Source organism: Herpailurus yagouaroundi, unplaced genomic scaffold, assembly GCF_014898765.1.
Source record: "Herpailurus yagouaroundi ecotype Mexico unplaced genomic scaffold, PumYag 186, whole genome shotgun sequence".
NCBI classification, from domain to species: Eukaryota; Metazoa; Chordata; class Mammalia; order Carnivora; family Felidae; genus Herpailurus; species Herpailurus yagouaroundi.
This window is the reverse complement of record NW_024412417.1, coordinates 25,501,400-25,525,742: the sequence shown is the minus strand read 5'-3', so window position 1 is coordinate 25,525,742 and position 24,343 is coordinate 25,501,400. Positions and strand designations below refer to the sequence as shown.

Here is a 24,343-nt window from a genome sequence, read left to right as displayed (position 1 = left end):
ATTCAGTTAAGTGACTAAATAAAGAAGTTGTCATAAAGAGTTTTCTGAGCTGGTTTTTAAGAAAAAGACTAGACTCTCAGCAGGCAAATATGACAGCATGGAGCAAGCTATGTAATTAGAACAATGTGAGGTTAGCTTAAGGAACTTTTAGGATATAGGTAATAGAAAAGTTTGACCAGAAGGTATGTGCAGTGTAGTTTGGGGAGCTAAGACTTGGCATATAGGTTAGGGAAATTTCCTCAAATTCTTATTTAAAAATTTTTATTTCACAAGGAAATAGAGAACCATCATGAGATGTGCAGCCAAGGATAATTTGATCAAATCTTTAATAATGTTAATATGGCATTTTACATAGGGTACTGGAAGGGTATGGGTAGATGTCCAGAATTATGGTGAGAGAGGTTAATTAGTAGGCTAATATTACTATATGAGTAACAAAGAGTTCAGGCTAGGATTGTGAAAATGAGAAATGATTTCCATATATATACTAGATGTAAAATCTCTAAGAGTTTACGTGTGTTGGTGACCAAGAGGAAGGAAGTTATGATACATGAGGCTTAGAGTTTGGAAGAGGAGTCTAATAATAGTTAGCATTTCATAATCACTGTGGGTCAAGCCCTGCTCTTTATCTGTAGTAACTCACTGAATCTTCACGATAACCCCATGACATAGATGCCACCTGTGATCTTATTTTATAGGAGAAGTAGAGTTTCATAGATGTTAAAGTCACTTGCCCAAAGTCACCCAGGTAGTTAGTGAGTTGGTCAGACTAGATCATGCCCGTTATACTGGCTTTAAAGTCCACATTCTTTACATATATATATATATATATTTTTTTTTTTTACCAAATTGTAGTGTCATTAGTAAAACCCTAGAGTGAACTGTTTTGTAAGTGTAAATTAACAAAACTAGTCTTAAAACTTACCAACTTTGCAAGGCATTCAGATGAAAATATCTAATGGATCACAGGAAATGACATCAATTATAGGAAATGTGGGAGTTGACTTCTAAGTTACTTGACATTAATTTAATAGAGGTTATATTGGTAGCCTCGTTTGTATGAAATATTCTAGGAGTCATAACAACGTGAGCATGCTATGGACACTGATTCTTCAAGTCATTTGGAAACCACTGGGCGAGATAGTGTTCAGAAAAAATGATTATAGTATAAGAAAATGAGCGTCAAGTGCTATTGAGTGAAATAAATTAAATGTGGTTATTTTATGTATTTAAGAAATTTTAGAGGAAGAAATGACCCCTGCTTAATTCAGCCATCAAGGAAGGCTTCATGGAATAAGTTACTTATCAGGTGATTCTTTTTTTTTTTTTTTTAATTTTTTTTTCAACGTTTTTAATTTATTTTTGGGACAGAGAGAGACAGAGCATGAATGGGGGAGGGGCAGAGAGAGAGGGAGACACAGAATCGGAAGCAGGCTCCAGGCTCTGAGCCATCAGCCCAGAGCCCGACGCGGGGCTCGAACTCCCGGACCGCGAGATCGTGACCTGGCTGAAGTCGGACGCTTAACCGGCTGCGCCACCCAGGCGCCCCATTTATCAGGTGATTCTTGAAAAGGGTTGGGGTTTGAATAGATGGGGATGGATGAAATAGGGAATTACTGGGGTACAAGCAATAAACAAATGAAAAAGAACTTCGGTGTTTGGAAAACTTGAAGAAGATTCAATCCCGAAGTCTAAAGAGCATACAAGTATAAGATAAGCTGTGTTACTCCAGCTAAAAATGATAGAATAGGGGGTGAGCACCCCCTCCCCCAGAGTGAAAGTTTATGAGACTAAATTTTAAGATCCTCTGTGCATGGGAAATCTTTTTTAATTGATAGGATTTAGAAATTTGCAGAAACATTCATGCCTCAAGAGTCTTATTAAAACCTAAAGGAAAGAGTAAGTTTGAGAGAAGAGTTGGGTATTTTAATCATAGTCTGAAGTAAGAATTTAATAATTCCATTAATTAATGTGAATAAGTTTCAGAAAGTTTAAAAAATAAATATGTATGGTTTATATAAATATGTATATAGTATATGCATGTCAATTACTCTTGTATTCAAATATAAGTTAAAGTAACTCTACTTAGGGCCATTACTTTCAAATAGAAATGAAAATATATTCTTGAATACCATTTAAAAACATGCCATTCAAACATACTATACCAATTTGATTGATTCATTATATATAAGAACTATTGTATTTTAGTTTTATGTAATGTTCTGTTTTAATCACTAATCATTTCTCTTAGATTTAATCTGTGGGCTCATTTTCATGTCCTATTTAATGTCTTATTTTGTCACTGAGAAAAAAGAGAAATCCTTGCTTGCAGTATGTCACCTGTTGTTTAATGGCTAAAACTGTTACATATTTTCATACTGTATTACATTAAGTCGTTTTAAAAGCATTGCTTTCCCTTTTGCTTAGTATTCCTACAGTCTTTGAGATGTTGGTAGGGGGCTAATGGAAGTCCTGATTAAAATCTTCTAAACTTCAAGGCTTTCAGTTCCTGCAAACAATTTAGATCTGAGAGAGAGAGACTTATATCTTTTCGATACTCTATTGACTGATTTAATATTAAGAAAAATCGTAAGTTTTTTATTTCATTTTATTTTAGTAAGTACAAATTAAAATGTGTTTTTAAAAATCAGCCATAGTGCGTGGTGTCATGATCACAGAATTTTTGGCAGTTAAGTTCAAAAACTCTCTATAGACACAGCATAATCATTGAAAAGTCAAGGAGCTGTCTTAAGTGACCAATTTCCATTATTTAATATAAGCCTTTCAGGTTTTTATATCTAGACTTCTTTTAAAAAATTTTTTTTTCCCAAACTTGCAGGACCATGAACGCTAATCATGAGTTTATGAATCTAACTTGCTTCTTGGTAGGTAACCAACTATAGGTGGATAGAAGTCTCTGAGATAGGTAAAGTTCTAATACAGTTGAGGTTTACATTTGAACTTACAGGTTTAGATTAGTTAATCGTCCATCTTTATTACCAGCCCAAATTGGTCCTGCCTTTCTAGGACAATCAACTGCACCATATTTAGGATCAGTCAAAAGTCTCAGTTGTTCTATTTTTATTTTTTTAAGCTTATTTATTTTTTGAGAGAGAGACAGAGACAGATCATGAATAGGGGTGGAGCAGACAGAGAGAGAGGGAGACAGATCTGAAGCAGGCTCCGGGCTCTGAGCTGTCATGATAGCACAGAACTTGACCCGGGACTCGAACTCAAGGACTGCAAGATCATAACCTGAGCTGAAGTTGGCCACTTAACCGACTGAGCCACCCAGGCGCCCCTTAGTTGTGCTATTTTTAATAAAGCAGATGAGTATTGAAACATGGCAGCTTGAAACAACTGAGATGGAGTTGGTACCCATGTAGTTTCTAATACTTACGAATTTCATGTATGAATTTACCTGCAATGATATGAGTGGGATTTTTATGATAGTCCCTGGGGCTGAAATTGAGACTTTTTGAAGTACATGTGTGGGGCGGTGTGTGTGTGTGTGTGTGTGTGTGTGTGTGTGTGTGTGTGTGTGTGTTTGAGGTTTTTCCTCTGAAGCAAGGGGGCATTTGGACAAGTTTGAGGCACAACAGAGCAAAGATAGGAGGAAAACAGCAAATACCCAGTCTAATAATTTAGCCATTTGTGAATTTTTCTCTCATAGTAGAGTGTGACCTCCTGAGAGAGAAGCACTGTGCCATTTTTATATTTCTATTTCTCATCGGCTCTGCTACACTTCTCATCTTTTAGGAGGTCTAGAATCGATACGTTTTTAGTTGACTAGAATAATATGAGGATATGTGTGCTTATAAAAAAAATTGGAAAACCATATCTTACTTTTGTCATGAGACTGCAGTGCTGCTGCTTGTAATTTTTCTACCATAGTTTATACAAACTACATAGTTTATTACAAACTGATTAATATTTTAATGCTGTTTAGGAGCACAGGATTAGATGAGTTTTTTCTTACATGCAAGTTTTTTCTAATAACTATAAGAGTATAATATTATTTAGTATAATATTATTTAGTGAGTCACTTACTCTGGAAAAAATCAATTATAGCAATTTTGGGTTCACCTACAAATTTTAAAAATATTTGAGCTTTACTAGACCATTTTTAAATTTGAAATTTTTAGTGGGGGGCTCTGGTAAAGCAGAGATTTCTCAAGGCTCACAGAATTTTTTAATATAGGAATCTAGAGAAGTAATCTGCCACTGTGTTTCTAGGTTTTAAAAGAGTTCCAGTAAAACCTGAAAGGTTTATCTTTACTTTGTTAAATCACGAATCCAATATCCATTTTTTTTTGTAAATTCTTTTAAAAAACTAATCCTATATTCGATTTCAGTTGAAGTAATTAGTTTTATGCACAGCTTCCAATTTATAGAGCATGATGATCAACACTGTTCGATCTAAAATGTGGGAAGAAAGTTTCACCATATTTCTGTACTGCTGCCTTCTAAGGAAGAGAATCGTTTAGAACATAGAGTTCTAGGTGCAAGATAAGAGGAAATGTGAAAGGGGATTGTTTATCCCAATGATCATATGACCAAGTCTGGGAATCAAAGTCTTCCAGCCTGGAAAGGGTGATACAAAGAGCAGAAAGGTATTGGTCGATAGTGTTCCTGGAGCCTGCAGCATCTAACATGCTAGAGACAAACTCAGAGAAAGCTTTTGCAGACCCAGGAATGCATGTGTTATTTGTACTACAAACCCAACCTCATCATCTTCATCTCCTGGCCTAGAAGAAATGAATAAAGGTACAGGTTGTATCTGTGAAATTGAACTCTATGGAGGCAAGGAGCTTTGTTCTTCAGTGGAGTTTTTGTTTGTTTTCTTGACCCTTTCGGAAACTGGTGGAGGGAGAGGAGAGAGAAAGGGTCTAGCTGTGTGCAAAAGGAAGCTAGAATTCCTGTTTTCCTGAATTACTCTGTTCTTAGTGTTAAGGATATTGAATTGGGCCTGCACTATGGTTTCCCCCGGTACCAGATTCATGGCCCTTCAGGATTGGAATCCATGCAGAGAGGAAGGATTCGTGAAGACATAATCACAGTCAAGAAAGTCTTTTGCTGTATCTTGTCCTATACAGTTACTTTGTTTGGGTGGTTTACAGAAACATATCTCCTTCAGTCGTCCAAAGGTGATGTAGTAAGTCTTTTGCAGGAAATGAAACTCCACTGTTTCTTTTTTTTTACTCAGAGGCTAATCTGATTAGCTCTAAAACATTTGTTCATCTTTTTATCCAGTATTTGAACTATGCCTATGGAAGACATATGGATTTAAATAGTACTTGGCTTACCATCTGCTGATAAGGGAAAGTGAGATGCTAAATCAGAGTGGCAGGAAAGTCTATTTCAGTAGAAGCTATTTCTATCTGAAATACTGTAGGCAATCTTACAAAGTATTTTAATTGGGATTATATTGATGTGTGTGAGTAAAAGGAGCACATTTGCTGTTATGGTTCAACTTATATAATCATTAAATTTATATATCAGTTTAGAGATGTGAAGCAATGTGAAATTTTGATCCCATTAATTACAGATTTTTTTCCTAAAGTAGTCATTTATGGGAAAACCTTTCTGATGCCTTTATTTTAGCGGAATTGTTTTTTTTTTTTTATATATCTTATGCCAGAAATTAGAATGCTAAACATCACCTTTTCAGATAAATTCATTAGAAATTTAAAAAACCCCACAATTTATAGTTCTAATACAGTGTTCATTTTTGAATATTTTTATGGTGAGTTACATTCTAAAAATCTAATCTTGGGAAGATTAGGAAGAAGAAAAAGAGGATATCTATTTTTATGGTGATAAAATGCTGATATATAATTACTGAAAGTCTATAATTGTGCCGTATTTGTGTCTCGTTAAAATCTTGAAAATGTAGAATCATCTAGGCATTAAGGATAATGTGAAATATAATCAGTCACACATATGCATGTGCATATAAAAGTATATGCATGTATATATAATATATGTGTATTAATTTGGACAAACCGGGTTGTTATTTTTTTTTTTTTCAAATTAATTGGTCATTCTTCCATAAAACATGGCTGGCATGTCACTTTTGGTTGCGGTAGTACAAGGGTCAGTAAGAAATGGCTTCTGCCTTCTGGGAGGAAATACAGTAAAAGATAGTACTGCTACATGTCCAGATTTATGCCAGCCACCTTCATAGACATTATTTCAGTTAATTCTCTGAAGAACACTGTGAGGCTGAGCATCTGCAACTCCATTTTAATGAACGTAAGGTGTAGAGAAGTTGACTAAGTTGCCCCCAAATAACACAGTTAGTTTAAGTTCAAAGGTTATATAGCAAGTTCCCATTGTGCATTGGGCTCTGTGCTAAGTGCTAAGAAGTACACGATGAATAAGATAAAGTCTTTGCCCTTGAACACAGTCTAGGAGGAGACAGAAGCCTAATAGGATGATTTTTAATGCAAAGTAGAAAGTGTAAGACCAAAGAAGCGCTCAGTATAGGCAGCTGTCTTGGCCTGGGAGGTCCACAAAGACTTACTGGGGAAGATGATGCCTGAGCCGCATTTTGGTTAGATGAGGAGAGATAGAATAGGAGGTCTGGTCCAAGGAGCCACAGCATTCCTAAAGTACCAGAGTCGTGAAGCAATGCACAAGCAGTTCATCTAGAGTGGCACTGCGCAGTCCATCAGTAACTAGTCGTATGTGGCCATTGAGCACTTGAAATGCCCCTAGTCTGAAATGAAATGTGCTGTGTATATAAAATACCTACCAGACTTCTAAGACTCAGTATGAAAAAATTAATATTAAACTATCACATTAATAACTTTATAACAATTACGTTTTGAAATGACAGTCTCTTGGATTTTTTGGCTTAAATTAGATATACTTAACAATTTTACTTAGATTCAGTGAATTTAGCTCACTGGTTTAACAAATTAAAGATGGTTTGGTGTGGAAACTTTAGAATTTCTCCATAGTGTTGCTTATGTTCATATCGTTTTGTTGGTGCATTTGAGTTATTGAAATGACAGATTTTGAGTGCATTGGCCTAATTAAGGGATGTTTGGGCACCTCGTTAGTTTATTTCCATTGGAAAATATGAGACAGATCCTGAAATCATACACATAGTATATCATTTCTTAGAACTTTTTTTTTTTAATTTGGAAACTTTGCATTCAGCTTTTTGCAGGTAGGTTTACAGTTTTTTGGATATTTAAGACAATCCTTTTGTAGTCTAAAATAAGTACTGTTTTGAACTATATTTTCTAAGCTTTTTTGTGCAGTTTTTTTTAAAAGATCTGGAACTTAAGACGTTTCTGTTAAACTTTAGTATATCAACTTATCCCCCCTATCGTTATTGAAATGTAGTGTGTCATATTTCTTTACAGAGGAACTCATGAGATCCAATTGAGAAATCTAGAACAACCTGGAACCCGAGGGTCTTACAGTGTGATTGGCAAACACACATTAATTAGCATTTCAGATCCTGTTGAGGGGCTGTCGTTCTTAGATGTGGTACTTGATGAAGCCCATTTAGTTGATTTCGCCAGATTCTACAACGAGGTCTGTGCTTCAGACACAGAATAATGTCTTTCTCAAAAGCACGTATTGTATTTATTTTTGTAACCTTCACTCTTAGACCACAGTTAGGAACAACAGCACAGTATCCTCATTGATACGTTACAAACCACTGCAAAATGACTAATGAATTAGTCATGTTGGATTTGCATGTCAGAGAGGTGCACTCTCCTTTCTCCCCAAGTGAGCAAAAACCAGATGGCCCTGTAAATATTCTAATGCTAGTGATGGCTTATGGCACCATCTCAGTAAATAAATGCCCTTCCCGTTCTTCCCCTTTCTTTCCCATTCATATCCGTTCTTTCACTCCTATTTCCTTTAACTATCACATTGAGTTATTCTGTAAGGACTCAGAAGCTCCCTTTGCAAAGGGGATGGCCTAAAACTCTTCGCATGAGAGGAATTAAACCATTAGTCTCTTAGAAGTAGAAGGTCACTGTACCTTACCTTCTCGTCTCTGCTTCATCATGAATGCTGAAAGAGGAGCTATCTGACTCTACTCCACAACCATCCTGGGAGAGTTGCAGGACACACAGGGAATCATCAACATTGTGGATTGTACAATGAGGACAGAAATGGAACCAAGGATTCCATGAGAGATCCACATTGGTAGTAAGAAGTGCCTGGCATGGGCTCTCCTTTTCTGCTCAGGATATGTAGGTATGACCAGGGGGTTGGTATCTTTCTCAGCAAGGCTATTTGCTTCAGGTATTTGGAAGACTTTATGTTGTCAAGCCACACAGAACTTTTAGGTTGCTGTGCTAGTGTTTATTTCCAAATCCTGTATCTCATATTTACCTCGAATAGGTTTCTAAATATATATGGAGACTTGGTCATGGTGTTGAGAGGTATAAAATGTTTTGGGTGTTTTTGTTTTTTTTGTTTTGTTTTGTTTTTTTGTTTTGTTTTGTCTTTTAAATATTCTTAACTGAACACCTTGTTTCCATTCCACCGGTGTTACACGTAGTGTTGTTAAAGATATCTTGTTCGCAGGGGCGCCTGGGTGGCTCAGTTGGTTAAGCGTCCGACTTCAGCTCAGCTCATGATCTCACAGTCCATGAGTTCGAGCCCCACATCAGGCTCTGTGCTGACAGATCAGAGCCTGGAGCCTGCTTTGGATTCTGTGTCTCCTTCTCTCTCTGCCCCTCCCCTACCCATGCTCTGTCTCTCTCTGTCTCAAAAATAAATAAAAACATTAAAAGAGATTTTAAAGATATCTTGTTCACAGTGCCTTCTAGGCTAAATTCCTAGAAGTGACAATGGGTATGCACCTGAAAATGTGGATATGTAATGCAGGATTACTCTCCTATTTCTAATATCAGCAAATTATTTGAAAAATAACTGTGTTCTGCATTTTGTTAGGTCAGAATGACAGTGAAGGTAGAAATGAAGAACCAACATGTGGAAAAAATATGTCTGTAGTTTTCTGCCTATATTTTCCTCTGTGTCCACATGTTACTCCCTTGATGGCATGTATTGGAGCCACTTATTTTCATCATGTGGTGAATCTTCTTTCCCCCCCTCTCTCTCTGTCTTTTGAACAAGTATATCTTGGATATGCCTGATAACATATGACTTGACAGTGTTATGCAGCCTTTCCTTTCAGTGGTAGGCACTGCTACAGTTGTTAAGAAATATTTAGGAAAAAAAATGTAAATTTTCTCAAAGGAGTAAGATATGCAGGGTAATTTAGGATAAAAAGTGGACCCACAAATGTGGCAACCATACATATGGTATTGGAGTGATTATTACATTTACCTCATCAGATGGTGAAGCAATGGAATTGTCTTAATTTCTCAGATTTTCCCTCCAATTTCCATCTTTTTTTTTCTTTCCTTTCATAGAACAGTTTGATAAAGTTAAAGGTATTAATCCAGTTTTAATTATACAGTGCTTATCTACTGAAAATAATTATTTCTAACTAAACCTGGGCAAACTGGAAGTGTGTGATTAGCCCAGATTTTATTATAACTTCCATAGTTGTCTTAAATTTTTACAGATCGTCAGAGGATCACATTGCCATTACTTAGTGAAGAGTCATCAACCGTATTTTGAAAAATGAGTGGCAAAAGTGATGACATTCTGTTTCTTCTCACTGTTTTCTGATTTCTGGAGCACTGCCATTCTCCACATTTCCTCTGGCCTTAAGAATGCCAGCTGGCTATTTAAAAGAAGAAGAAAGAATAAAATGCAAAAACAACAACAAAAAAAACCAGAAATCATGGCTTAGGGAACCTCGGCTCAGCCCCTCCCTTAGTGCCATGTAGCCTGGAGCTCATTGGCCAGGTTCTTTCTGCTGTTTTGATACTCAGCAGACCTGGATCACCGCCATTTTCTATTCTGCCAACTGGCCTTGAGCAACGGATCAACTCTTCTCTTTGCTCCAGGCTTGGAGGAGCTGGAGTGCAGTTTCTTTCCACAGTTTTGACCACCCTGCTTTTGGGCAATCTTGTTGGTGACTTTATGTTACTGATTTAACAAAAACAACCTGTCTGTAGATTGGTTGCGTGCAGCTTTTCTGATCGTCCACTAAGACCTTAAACAAAGGGGCTATGTGGCTTTAAGATTGGCAGATATGCGCGCGCACACACACACACACACACACACACACACACACGCACACATTTGTGCTGATGATGGTATAGCCATGGGATGGCCAGGTACATATGCTATAACGGGTATGTATAGTTCCCTTTTAAAATAGCATTTGGCCATGCAATTGCAAACTTTTGTTTCATAGTGTAGGTGTAACTTACATGAAAGAAGCGCTACAAGATTAGATAGAAAGTATTGCTCATCTATGAATTTAGAAATCCCTTTCCTTGAAGATTCAAGTAAAAGGTTTTGGTTCTTTTAATTTGGTGTGATAAAAAATGTTGCCCTTTGGTGAAATCAGAATTATGGAGCATGATGCTTCTCATTTCCTGGTGCTGTTATTTTTACTGCACCAAATATGTATTTTAGATGGCATTGTGAATTACTTCAGTTGTCAGTGCAGTCAGTAAACCTGTGATTACATTATATTGCTTTTGCTCATAGGATCATTTTCTCAGCCAGTGCACCTGGGAAAGACAGCTACATTTTCCACCAAATTGTAGAAGCTGAGAAAATTAGGTGGATTTTTTTTTCTTTTTGTTTTGCTCTAAAACGTGGTTGCTTTGTAGAATGTTGGTGAGCTCACTAATAAACATATGAAAGCACAGGCTCATCAAATGGAAAATAAAATCAGAACACGAAACTCCAGTATGTTTTGCAATAAAGAAAACAAAAAAATTGTTATTTTTTCCAATGCAATTAAATAAAGAGACTGCTAATATTGCATTTATCTAATTAGCGTCTCTGTGGTACAAACTGCTCTTCATTTTCATCCCCTTCTTTGGATAGGTATGTATGTTGTCGGGCTTTACCAACAGAAAACGTAGCTGGGGTTTTGGAAATAGCCTTCAACTCTTCGTGCAGGCCAGCCTCCTTGTTAAAAGATGGTGTTGGGAGAAGCACTTGTGAGAGACTTCTGAGCTTCAAAAAGAACACCTGTTGCTGTCAGCACCGCTTCCAGCAAAGCGTTGTTATGGGTGTGTAACTACTTTCTGTCAGCAGGAGTCTTTGTTTCAACCTGAGTGTTGTCTTGTCAGAAGTCAGAAAAAAGGCCCCAAGTCTCCTGAATTTCAGCAGTGAGTTGAGATGAGGATCTTTTTTAAAAATGTCAGGCCAATTTAGGAGTTTGATGTGCACCGAATGGCCCCTTCTACCCATGCGGCAATAACATGCTAAATTTTATTCTTCCTTAAGTGTCCTTTAGAAACCCTGGTGTTTATTCAAAACCCGTATTTATATTGTATAGAGTATGAAGAAATGCTTGATTATCGTTTATCTTACCCTCTTCTCAACATTCAAGGGGATGTGCCATTATCTAGAAACCTATAAAACTAACATCCAGTGGAATTCATGTTAACAAGTATGCCATGAGTGTGAACAGTAGTTAGAGAAATATCCTTCCTCAGACAAACAGAACTACCTCAGCAATTTGTGTATTTTGACCCCTTGCTCTAGGTAAGGATGTTCTGTCATCCAAATCTGCTACAAGAATGCATAGAAATCTTGGGGTACCAACATAGTCAGGGGGTTGGTTGAATTTAGCATTTTTTGATACCAGAAACCGGAAAGAAATAATTGATGGCCCATACGGTATGTGTAATGGGCACTATCAGCTGTTTAAACATACACGAGTTATTTTCAAGCTTTCCAAACCCATCTGTCACCATATTGTTCAGCCACACGAAATAAATTGTCATTTCTCTCTATATAAACTGATGTAGTCCTAATTGATTTTTGCTTCAAACTTTTGTGTAAATAGACTTGTGTCATCAGGCTCTATTTTTTATTTGTTTTTGCTTTTGTTTCCCCTACTGGTAATTTATTGTATAATTTTGCATATATGAAAAATACAAACAGGTATAGCCAGCCATGTGGCCACATCCTAAAAAAATAAAGTGTTAAACACACTTCGTATAGATTTAAAAAAAATACTTGTGAAAACAACAGCATATCTTTTTCAGTGTGTACAGTTGAGTTCAAGAAAAGCATAGTGTGTCTTCATTGTAAATCCAAATAATATATCTCGTAGTATCTTATTTAATCACAGACATTTTTCTCTTATACTTCACAGTGTTAAGTGTAATTTACATAAACTCCTGGGGCTTTCTGCAGTGTGGGAAACTGAGTTCATAAACGGGGGTGATAGGAATGAGTTTGAACACTGTTCTCTGTAGGAACCAAACAACGTTTAGGATGCTTCCAGTACTCTAGAGAATTCTGTGGGGCATTAGGGGGTATGTAACTGAATAGGAAAGTGCACTTTTTTTTTCCAGTAGGGGCAAACACACAGGAGATTTGTTGGTAACTGATTCACTGGTTCCTGAGTATGTTTTACCTCTGGCAGTGTTAAATAGACCCAAGATTGCATCGGTTTCCCCTAGGAGATATATACTCCAGAAATACCCATTATCATTGCATGAGTTATCATAACACCTAATACCTCAGCTGGAGTTTAAACGTTATGACAGGGGACTTAACGCGGGTAGACTTAGGAGGGCCTGTGAATACAAGTTAAAAATCATGCAGTTGGCTCTCATAGAAGATTTAATTGTTAAAGTAAATGTGTATGGTCACTTTGAAGTCTTAGATTTTCCATGTAAATTAATGAACAAAGGGTACATCATTCTCCTTAAATTTCTATGAGTTTTTTTTCCTTTTTTTTTCTTTTGCATTTGCATAAGAGGCAATGAAACAGTACAAAGTTTTAATTTTTTCCCCCCGCCCAGCTAAACCACTGGTTTAGTGATTAGCAGAGGAGACTTTTATATTATGTTTTCGGCTCTGTTCCCTGGTTGCAATTCACTCAACCTTGACGTAAATCTGAAATAAGTACTTTGTAAAGGGTTAGCCTTTTGTGCAGGGTGTGTGAGAAATCCTGCAGGACCAGGTTGGTTACAGAAACCAGTGTCAAGTTGCCTTTCCTGAACGGTGAATAAGAAAGTGCAGACAGTGCAGACAACGGGAAAGCAGGGGGGGTGAAATCTTCCAAAGTACACCCTCACCCTTCACTTCCGAAAGCCTTATTGTCTACCTTTAAAGGACTCCCAGTTCTGTTCAGTGATAAGTATTCATTGGGTGGGTTATTTTTGCTTTTTTTTTTTCTTTTTTGAAATTATCCAGTCATTGCTAGTGGGTACAGTATGTCAGGACAGTAGACAAGAGTTTCATTCACAGAATCCACATTTTGTGTTTTGCCTGTTGAGGCTGGTTGCTCTTCATTTAATCTATTGGATCATGCTGTTTGCCTTAGGTGATCAGCAACCTTTAATGTAAATCCTAGGCAATCTTGTAAAACTAATGGAAAGAGAGAAAATACACGCACACGCACGCACATACACACTGTAAGCATTCCTTTCATTGTTTGTATCTGTATTGTCCTAAAGGGTAGGTTTCATTATGTAGCTCCTTCCCGCCTTTGAAATATCTACTCCTTTTTTCCTTTAATTTTTTAAACTGAGTATATTCTATTATTTGTAAGTAGAAGTATGTTTTCTTATCAGTGCACTGCCTTGTACTTAGAAACTTAAAAAAAATGAGTATTTTGTTTAGTTCTGAATACAGTCTATTTCCAGTTAGCCTGAAAGTTGTTTAAAATAAATCACGTTCCTAAAATCCAACCAAAAAAAAAATCTTCCCCTTATATAAACGGCAGTTCAGCATTGGTTAAGCATTTTTTTTTGGCAGTCACACTGACCAACTAATTTGAGTTTCAGTTCTTTTTGGAGAAAGAGAAGAGGGTGTAATTCTTGATAAGTCTAGCTGCAGATTTGTATTGAGTACCAAAACTAAAAAAGTTTTCTTAATAAGAAACCTTCTTTAAATAGTGATGAAAAAATATCCCCCCCCAAAGTGACAAAAGTAAATCGCATTTTCTTGATCCGTCAGAACAATCAGAATAAAGAGAATGTTGAAAGCTTGAAGATACAGAGGATCATTTTGCTACTTCACAAAAGTATTTTCAAATGGCTCTGCTGAGTTAGGGTTTTTATTTTTAATATCATTGAGTTACTTAAAAAAACCATAATGGTTTGTTAAGAGCAGGAGTTACACCTACCTGCAAATATATATACATGTCTTCTCATACTTTCCTTCTTGGAGACTTTGTTATTGTATTACTCTGTGTGTGTGTGTGTGTGTGTGTGTGTGTGTGTGTGTGTGTGTGTGTGGGTGTGTATGTGCGTGTGTGTATGTGTTCTTTTTCTTTTTTTTTTTGTCTACATTGCTGCAGTCATAGCTTGTTACGAATCATTTTGTGCGAGCACTATGAAAATCTACATCTTTTTTTTGTAATTAATTTTGAAAAATATTTCAGGATTTGTTGATTGAGATCTGCACGTGATTAAAGGACCTTGCTTCCCTTTCCTTGGCAAGCTCAGGTTAGGTTGGTAACCAGGTGTTTTTACCAACGATTGAAAACTTTCCTTTAGACAAGTGTGTATATATTTTTTAATACCACAGTACATACTCAGTAGTGTTGCCGATGGTGGTCAGAACAGACTAGGTACTTCTTGTTTTTCTTGCTCGGTTTGAAAGCTGTGCATGATTTGAGCCAGTAACTTAAAGACACACATTCTGTGTAGATGGATCTTTAGACATTACTCATGTTTATCCCTCTCCCCTGTAGCAAGTTGCATTTTAATCCATTCTATCCTTAAAGTCACCAGGGGCACAATTCTCTTTCCGTTACTTAGTTTGTATTTATTTTTGCTTTTTCTATGCCCTCCCCTGCAATTGCGTCCTCTCTGGCTACCGGAGTTCTGCGGCAATTGAGAAAAAAAAAAAAACAACAACAAGATTAAGGAAGGTTAAGATTAAAGAAGTTGAGAGAGCAAAGATTAAGGAAGTTGACCTCGCAAAATATCAGCTTTCTTCTGACACAGCTGATAGAGGAGAGCGTGGCTTGCCCTGCATTTAGATAGGTTTCCTAACATTGAGCCGCATGGCCTCCTAGACTAAGGTAGTGCCTGCTGTGTGCGCCAGATACACAGACTGTATATATAAATGGCCCAGAGGCAGCCCTTGCCTTCATGGTATTTGTAGTCTCATAGGGGAAGATAAGGCACACAGACAAATGACCAGAATATAGCTCGTTATTTGAAAGTGTCAGGTAACGTTCATATACTTGTCTCACCTTGCACCGCGGAGTTTTTATAAAATGTTTTGAAGCTTTCAGATCAAAAGGGTTGTATTGGTTCAAAGTAATGATAACACTAATCCATGATGAATGTTAATGTTGCTTTAGTCTTTATGAAAATAAAGCTGTGACTCTTGTACCTACCGTTTTAGTAAATGTGCTAGAGATGATGAGGGAAGGGAATATTAATGATAGAATGGCAAATAGGTTTAGATCCCTTCTTCTCTACCTCCCAAAAAGCAAGCTGAGGTTTTTTTTCTGTGTTACCAACTCAGCAGGGACTTTTTTATGCTAAACTGATGGTTCTTAATACTTCAGCCATCAAATGGGGAGTGAAAATAGTTATTTTTTCCCCCACCGTGCTGTCTGCTAGGTAGCATTTTTAAAAGAGAAATACGTATATGACTTCGGGGCATTTGTCCAGTCTGGGTTCTGAAAGGCCCCTAAGTTTTGCCTAGAGTTGATAAAAGTAAATCTTATAGCCCTACGGGCAGTTTGCATCAGTGTACAAATTATTTTACCCACTCACGGTTGTCAACGTTTCTTTTAACTTTTCTCACAGTGCGTATAATTTTGCATTTGGGATTTGCCTAAAATGGATTCAGCAGCACTTCCCTGGAATGTTCAAAATAGTTCAAGGCACAAAGTAACCTAGATATTTAAACGGCCCCTTTACACCTTAGCAACGTGGTTGTTATGATTTTATGAAAACAGTCTTTGTTTCTCTTCTCTGCTAACTTCTGGCTTTAGTCAGCAAAGATTCCTCTGCCTCATTAATGTTGTGAGGACTCTAAATAAAATTCTTTTCATGGGTTGCTTTTTGGGCAGACCTGATATTGATCACTGATTTTAGTGCTTGTGTATTCCTGATTCATCTTCCCATTTGGGAAAGTAGCCTTTTAAAAAAGAGTTTTGAATGCCCGCAGTAATCCTCACTCCATCTTTGGGAGATGATTTGAGCCTAAGTGTTGACTTTAGCCTTTTTCTAATTTTGTTTGTTTTTTTTTTTTAAAGATGAATGGGCAGTAACATGAAAGGGGATGAATGGAACCGAGAATCATCTTTAAATTTTCTTAAAGCATAAATAACTCATTCTTGTTCTTTGAGTATCTCAGTTTCCTAGTGCCCCCCCCCACCAGACAGTCAAGATGAAGTCTCAGCATTCATACATGTAGAACTCAAGGCACTGTATATTTGTATAAGATGTTACTAAAGGAATTATATAAAAACAAAATGCCAGTTTATCCGTCACTGCTATTATTAAAACCAACAATTTGATGACTCAGTTTCATCGTAAGGGTACACACATGAAAAAGGTGCATTTAAAATGCACCTGGAAGATTTTCTAGGAGTTGCAGGGTTTTCTTTTTTAATGTTTGGAGATTTGGTGTCAAATTTTATTTGTAAACGCGCATTGCCCTAAGAATAATGTCCTCATATGGCCTCAGATATATTGAAACTGTGTTCATTCACACTATCAATAAACACATATCAGTGCCTGTGAAGAGCCAGGCCTTAGTCTGGATCCTGTGTATTTAGTAGCAAACCGGATGGAAATGTCTTTGCTCTTATGGTAGTTACTTTGGTTTTGTACATCTGAACATTCAAGGCTAATAAATACAAAATATTTGTGGTGTCTGAGACCTAGGAATAAATCAGAATGAGCTCACACCTACTTAGTCCTTATAATAGCCCCAAAAGTGACACTTTATGAATTTAGTGTTACCCAAATAATAGTGTAATACAAAGATGGATGCCTAGATTTAAAATGTTAAAAGCTTATTTTAGAAGACCAGTGAATAACATACTCTCATTTTTGTATCAATATTTCAAGTGCTGCTGGGTAACATATTGATATGCCGACACCAACCATGGATGATAATAAATATGGCATTTGTATTCATATTAATAAACTGGATAGAATAAATGGCAAAAACATCTTCATAGGATTTCAAAATGGGTTTTGTCATTCATAAATATTAATATATTTTGCAGTGCTGAAGCATTAACATTACGGAGTAAAAGACAGCTGGCTTTATCTTGAGATTTTATGGTGTTTAGTAGATTTTAAAACATGGGCATATGTTACATAAAGCTCAGACTCCTTTAAGGGCAACCAAAGACCACAGGTATTCTGACAGGAACATCATCCTTACAAATGAAATCTCTAGATAGGGTGTCTTTGTAAAAAACAGTTGGTTTTAAATTTCACCTCCCTGTCCTTTTTCTAAAAAAAAAGAAAAAAGAAAAAAAAGATATTTCGTATTCCACATTAGCATTCCAAAGATTCTTTAGTATTTCTAGTTAGAGAGGTTTTTTTGTCATTTACACAGTGTTTTCATATATCTGGCAGGTTTGATTCAGGATAATTTGATAACCCTATAAGCACACGCAATCCGTCATAAAACTGTTACAAAAATATGATTGTAATTACGGATTTGAAAAATCTTAATTGTACAGAACCCCACTGAGTAGATGATGAAAAAAATCAGTGATTAAGTACAGGCCAATAATGGGAGAACATAAATCCACAAAATGAATCTTATGATACCAGGAGTGTTTTCTCATACTAATTGCTAACATGCTTTGCAGCACTGAGAAATACCGAGAAATAAGTTTCCCTATGCCTGTCTTTAACCTTGGAGTCTATGGAAGATTGTTGCCAGGGTGCTTGAGTAGCCTGGGCTCTGATTTGGGGTCTGGCTTTCCCTCTGTTTGGGAGGGGTGGAATAACTAAGTTTAAACATGGATCTGTTGTTCATTGTTTTCCCTCCTTTTTTGTTTGAGTTCCATTTATAATAATCTAAAAGTTCAAGAGCTTTCATTGAAGGCCAGTAGGAGATTTTATCTTTTTTCATCATTCTTTCCCAATGTTAACAGTAAGTGACAACTGTATTTATGCTGTGTTGTTAAGTTAATCTAATATTGTTTACCATTATGTGCCTGGTTATCCCTGGTCATAGGCTAAAGTTTACAGAGTATCAGAGATTTTAAGCGTAAAACACTAACTTTTCATTTGTTTCAGTAATAAGGGCAAAACTATTCCTTTGTTTTGTGACTTGAGTTTAGGATTGCCCTAGTAATTAAAAATATGATTACCTGAGTTCCAGCATTAGATTTTCTGGGTCTTAAGAAAACCTTACCTCTTAATTGTACCATAATTATTAATGTTGGATTTGGATTTGGAAGTAATGCTTTTGTGAATTTTAGTGTCACTGAAAAACAAAAACATCCTTAGAGATATATTATTTTCCCAACTTTGAGATGAAGGGCAGACAGTAGCTCTGATGCTTGAAATGTGCTGTGACGTTGGGATACAGAATTGTAATAGCACTTGCCATTTGAAGATCATGGATTTGATGCAGGTTTTTAGATTTGGGGGGAAGAAAAGGAGAAAGTTTCAGTGTGGTCGTCATTTGGCATTCTGTGACTTTGGGACACATGAGGATGAGAAATGGGGTCTTAAGTAACCAGTAAACTCCAGCACTAAACCTGTCCTTTGCAAAAGCTGACATATGAGTTACTAGGGTCAAAGATGCCAGGACTATGATTATGGAAATTTTGGAGATATGGCAGGTAGGTGTACTTAGCATCATAAAAATTAGGAAATGCCACTAGAACGAATGAATTTTCTGAAGATCTTAGATTTCCCAAATTAATCTAGGTTACCAGGTTTGCCAAATGGGTGTTTGTGTGTAAAGGACGAAAAAATACAAGGCATATATAACACTAGGATGTGCTTCTTGGCTTAGCAAACATGCAGTCTGTTCTGGGAGGAACACAGGCCCATGGACTGGCAGGCGAACAGATACAATAGCACTGTAGCACTTTAGTATCAGAAGGACTCTGAATAAAGGACATCGATCCTTCACCAAAAGGACAATGATTTTCAAGACCTGTACAGTTGATTCAGGCATTGGGATCTGGGGTTAATTCTATTAACTGGGTATGGAAGCCTTGTAGGAGTTCATAGCCCGTTCGAATAGGCTATTTATGTGTCAGTAAAAACGGTTGGTAATTTAAAATACCGTGGTTTATCAAAGTAGCCATTCAGAAAAAAAGTATAGCCCGCAGTTTATTTGTTATAAAAATATTTTGTCAACCCGTAGCGTCTTAAAAGCCCTTATTATTTGAGAGACAAATTAAAAACTTTGGGGGGTGAGGATAGTTGCCAGTGTGAACCTTGATACCTGGTGGTTGCCAGTGTGCTGGGTGTTTTGCCTTTGAACGGTTAATCTTTTACCGTCTCTATTTGAGATTAGCAATATACTGAAATCACACTTACTCTTTAAAGTTCTGTGGCGGGTTTAGCATCATGTTAGCAGAAGGTGTTATTTGTAGGCCGGCTACTGGTTTGCATATGTGGAAATAGACTGGTCTACACTCTGCCCACGTGACCATATGCTGATGCTATGTGTCCATACCCTGTCCCCCATCAACCCTTCTGCTTCCCATACTCTTGTCTAAAGAGAATGGATCAACTCTTCATGGGGGGAGGTGTCTTGCCAGACAAATCTGATTTTTGAAATCTGTGGAAAAGGTCACTAGTGCTTGGTAACATTTTGGAAACGTTATGAACACCTCTGAGTTTTGTTTTCGGGTTTTTAATAATTGCAGAAGAACCCTCGATGTTATAGTGACAAATGCTAATGTTGAAATAACGTTTCAGTTACACTGTATACCCTTACATTTGGAACATGTCACCTGGTAATGAAGATTCTGATTGAAATGCTACTTGGTATTTCACTGGAAGTTATAAGAGCAAGATTAGCAGAGGGAAATAAAAAAAAAAAAACAACTAAGTGTAATTTTAACTAAATGGTTAATTTGGAATCATCCATTCGGAAGAGCTTTACTTGTGAAAACTCGGTGATTGTTAAGTGTCTGTTATACTACTTTCGCTTTCTCCATTAATAGCATCTAGGGTTTGGGTGTTTGGAGAATGAGACACCCAAAGATATTTTGGGAAGAGATAGGAAGGCATCATCGGCCGCAAAGTAGAAGAATACCTCAGTGTTTGAGGTAGAACCATTTATTTTCACCTCTTTGCCCTGGTTCGTGCATGCTCATTATCCACCTGGTCTCAGTCTCTGTGGTCCTTCCTTTGTCCCTCTCCTCACCTACCCCTGGGCCTCCTGCCTCCCTCTTCACAGTCAAACCTCTCTAAGGACCTTCTCTGAACCATGCCGTCTGGAGCAGCCGACCCTTATCTCAGAGCTCCGTTGACTTGCTCCATTTCTAATCTCCTTGGAAGACTTATCTCTTCTTTCCGGCCTCTGCTCTGTTAATTTATTTCTGCTTCTATTATTACATTGATAAATCTCACATTTAACCAGACGTTGAGGAATGTGCTGTTGAACTGATGTGAATCTTTAATTGACGATGGTGTTGCAACTTCATTTGCCATAACGTGTAGCTCCTTTTGCACGTAATTGTAGAGAAATCTCAGTTTAAAACTTGAAAATGAAGGGCCGTTCAGTTTTCAGGGCTACAGAAATGCCCTCCTACAGGTACCTTGGGTTTGTCAGTGGGCTCGAGGTAGGGTTGGGAGGTCTGACTGTCCTTGTGATTTTAAAAACTCCCTTTTAAGACAGGTGGGGTGCCAGCTTTAAGTCTACTCTGAGGGCTTGTGAGAAGGAAAAATCCTCTCCTATTATTCATTTCTGCCTAGGAATGCTGAGCCAGTTTTACTGTTTCTCCTGTGTTTATTTGCTTTGCCTCACTTTAAGAATGCTTTTGAGGAACTAGTTTAGTGAGTGCAAAATAACATACAGACACTCTCATGGAAATATTTATTAATACCCCGTATTGTTAAATATTCAACCATATTACAATAGCTTCTTTGAACTTAAAAATGTTTTCTAAATGTACTGCACAGTAAATTTTGAAGATTTTAGGCATTTGATAAGGTGTATAAATTTAGAAATCTAGTTTGGCAAATACTTAGCTATCAGAGTCCTATAAGTTTATCGAAGGAATAATTTTGTGGGGAAGATGGTGAACCCCAAATATCCCCCCATTTATAATCAGATCAGAAATTTAGATTCTGTCTTCTAATTTCAGTTCTTATTTATTCCATTATGAATTTACTTGTGTGCATCTGTGAACATGAAGAAAACCAACAAAAGCTTCTGAATATCAGTAATAACCTATCATCATAGTATTTTAATCTAGAAAAGCAATTGGAGCTGAAAATAAAGCTACTTCATATGTGGTGATATTTACACTCTCCTAAATGTTTGTCTACGTACTTATTATTAATTTGTTGCTATTTACTTAACAAAAGTTACCTTCACCCTAAAGAGGAAAGCAGTATATTGCAAAATAACATAACAGCAGTCATGGCTTTCTGTTCTAGAAAGGTTTTCAACACCACGTCAGCCCAAACTTCATGTTAGTGTATTAGTGTGTTAGTGTATTAGCCTGCGTGGTTCAGTCAATTAGGTGTCCAACTCTTGATTTTGGCTCAGTCGTGATCTCACAGTTCGGGAGATCAAGCCCCACATCAGGCTCTCCGCTGACAGTGTGGAGCCTTCTTGATACTTCTCTCTCCCTCTCTCTGCACCTTCCCACCCACACTCACACTCACACAAATAGACATTGACAAAAGTTATTGCGTTAAGAAAGGAAGAAATATGAACTACTTTTTGAAGAATTGACATATACCTGTATTTTGGGTGGGTTAAGCAGGAGGAATATAGATGAGTCGTTTCTTTTTTCATTCATCCCTTATTTATTTTCACAAAGATTTGTTAGAGTATTTGCTCCCAGTGAGCCAGATGCTGATCTGGGCATTGCAGTATCAAGTTGAAATAGACAAAATCCCTGTTCCTTATAAAGGTGATGTTGCAATAATCTTTATAAAAGACTGTTACTTTTTTTGAAAGACTGTTTGCTCCACTATAATGATAAATAGGAAAAAAGTAATTTGCGTATGATTTTTAACTTTTTTAATGTAGTCATAATTGTCCCACTACTGTTAGGACTCATGCATTCAGTTCCTTTTGCCTTAGAGGCAATACATTTGTAAAGGCCCTTCTTATTCTCTAGGACGCCTCATTTCCCTAAAAGGTAGGGGTGTATTTTTATGATTCAGCATTCTGGGGTGGGGGGGGGAGTGTGGTGTGGTGTGGTCTGTGACCACTGTACTAGGTCAACTTAATTAGTCATTTCTTGGATGGACCTTCCCCTCTGGATATTGCCAGGATTAAAGTTCGAAGGTAAGAGGGCTTTGAAGGAAAAAAAAAAAAAATGCTGACAAATAGTGTTATCTTCAACTGGTTGTGTAAAAGGGAGAATTTAAGCTTTATAAGAGCTGATAGGGATGCTGATTATAACAACCAAATTATTACAAAAATTAAAAGAAGAGTGGTGATGGTACAGCTCAATTACATGCAGTTTGTGGGTTATATTTAGTTGACTTACTGTGCTGCACATTTGAATCAAAAATACTATTTTATTTTCATACCCTAAGAAAGGGATATATTACTGTAAACCACTGTTATCTGCTTTATTATATATTTAGACATTTCTGTGGAAAATTAATGCTTAAAATTCTTCGTGTAATATGCATTTCATTTTATACTCATGATAACTAATCTGCATGAAAGGTAGCAGGAATATTGGGGTTTTTTTTCCTGATGTAAAAAAATAAAGGGGTAGTAGCAAACAGCACATCAGAGGATATGTTTTTTTTTTTCTTTTTTAGGAGATGAAGTAACTCTCCCAGCAAATTCTAGCATTTTCAGATTCTAGAGCACATTATATAACTTCATACACCAGTGTGGACCTCAGACAGATTCTTTAATTTTTTGGAAAGGCCTCGTAGCACACTTAATCTGCAGATCCTTTCTGGGGGGCAGGGGGAAGCGTATCCTGTTAGATTTGGTGACATAAAGGTCAAAAGATAAACCGTAAGTGATACCTATGTTTATTTTTTTGACAGTGTTAAATTAGCAACCCCTCAGACCTCTCCTGGAGAAGTACAACCTGAGTAATTGAACATGTCACTAGGGACTCTGCTTGGTTAAGCTGATTCCTATTATGTTGACTTGTCAGGGGCCAATAATTAAAGCTGAAGAGCGATGCTCATTAGTGTCTGCAAGATGATTCAAAGAGTAAGAGGGAGAAGTCCTTGAGGCACACCTGCAAAAAGGCAGGCCCTGCATGGAGGTGAGAGCAGACGGACTGGCTTGCTTTTCTGCTGTGTTAGCAATCCAGCTATAAAAGGGCTGCACTAAATCAAGTGTTGCAAATGTATTCTCCTCAACTCAGATTTTTAAATGCATTTTACTTCTGCCTTTGAACATAATTTTGTTCCATGTAATCATATTCTGCTCAATTATGTTTTTAATGCTATCTAAGATGTTTTAGAAAATAGATACAAGTCTATTCAAAAGCACTTTGAAAAAATTTTATACTACTAATCATTTCATTCATTTTACTGGAAACATCATAATAATCAAAATCTGCTTTGCTGCTTTGAACTCTCACTACCCTGTGTGTAATCCATGTGAGTTGCCCAGCTCTGCTGATAAAGGCTTTAGCATACATTTGTCACATTTACTTTGCAAAAATGGAAAATTTTAATGTATATTTAACATGAACTAAAGCACATCTAGTACACAAGCATTGGTCTAGAGAAGCCTGGAAAAAAAAGACTGCACACTAAGTGTAGAATTTTAAGTTTATCACAACTTGAACAAAACTGTGGGCTTTTCTAGAACAACCCATACATTTTAGAACTGGAATGGTATGGGAACTTGAGTTTTAAAACCATGAAAAACTTCAAGTCCTCTTCTTTTGAAATTGGCCTTGGATAGGTTCAATTATTATAAAGCTATCATAGAATCATGGAATATCCAAATATCCTAAATTTTTTTGGAAAATTAAGACAAAAATGATTTATTGAACATATTTTTTTTTCTATAATCTGATATTGAAACAAAGTGTTTTGCCATGGTGAACTGGCCCTTTTGCATCCAGTGTTGTGCCTATGAAATCCATCCTTCACACTTAAGCTGGAGAGATGTCTTTATCTTTTACAGG

The 24,343-nt window shown here is 36.8% G+C and overlaps 1 protein-coding gene and 1 long non-coding RNA gene across 4 annotated transcripts in view; both read left to right on the top strand.

The window, feature by feature from the left end:
- TRPS1 (transcriptional repressor GATA binding 1) overlaps positions 1-24,343 on the top strand; it is a 257,829-nt gene that overhangs the window by 93,976 nt on the left and 139,510 nt on the right. The gene's annotated exons all lie outside the window — the stretch shown is intronic.
- On the top strand, positions 845-2,650 carry LOC121042888 (uncharacterized). Its single transcript, XR_005796510.1, has 2 exons — positions 845-1,309; positions 1,559-2,650. It is a non-coding gene; the product is annotated as an uncharacterized LOC121042888 (long non-coding RNA).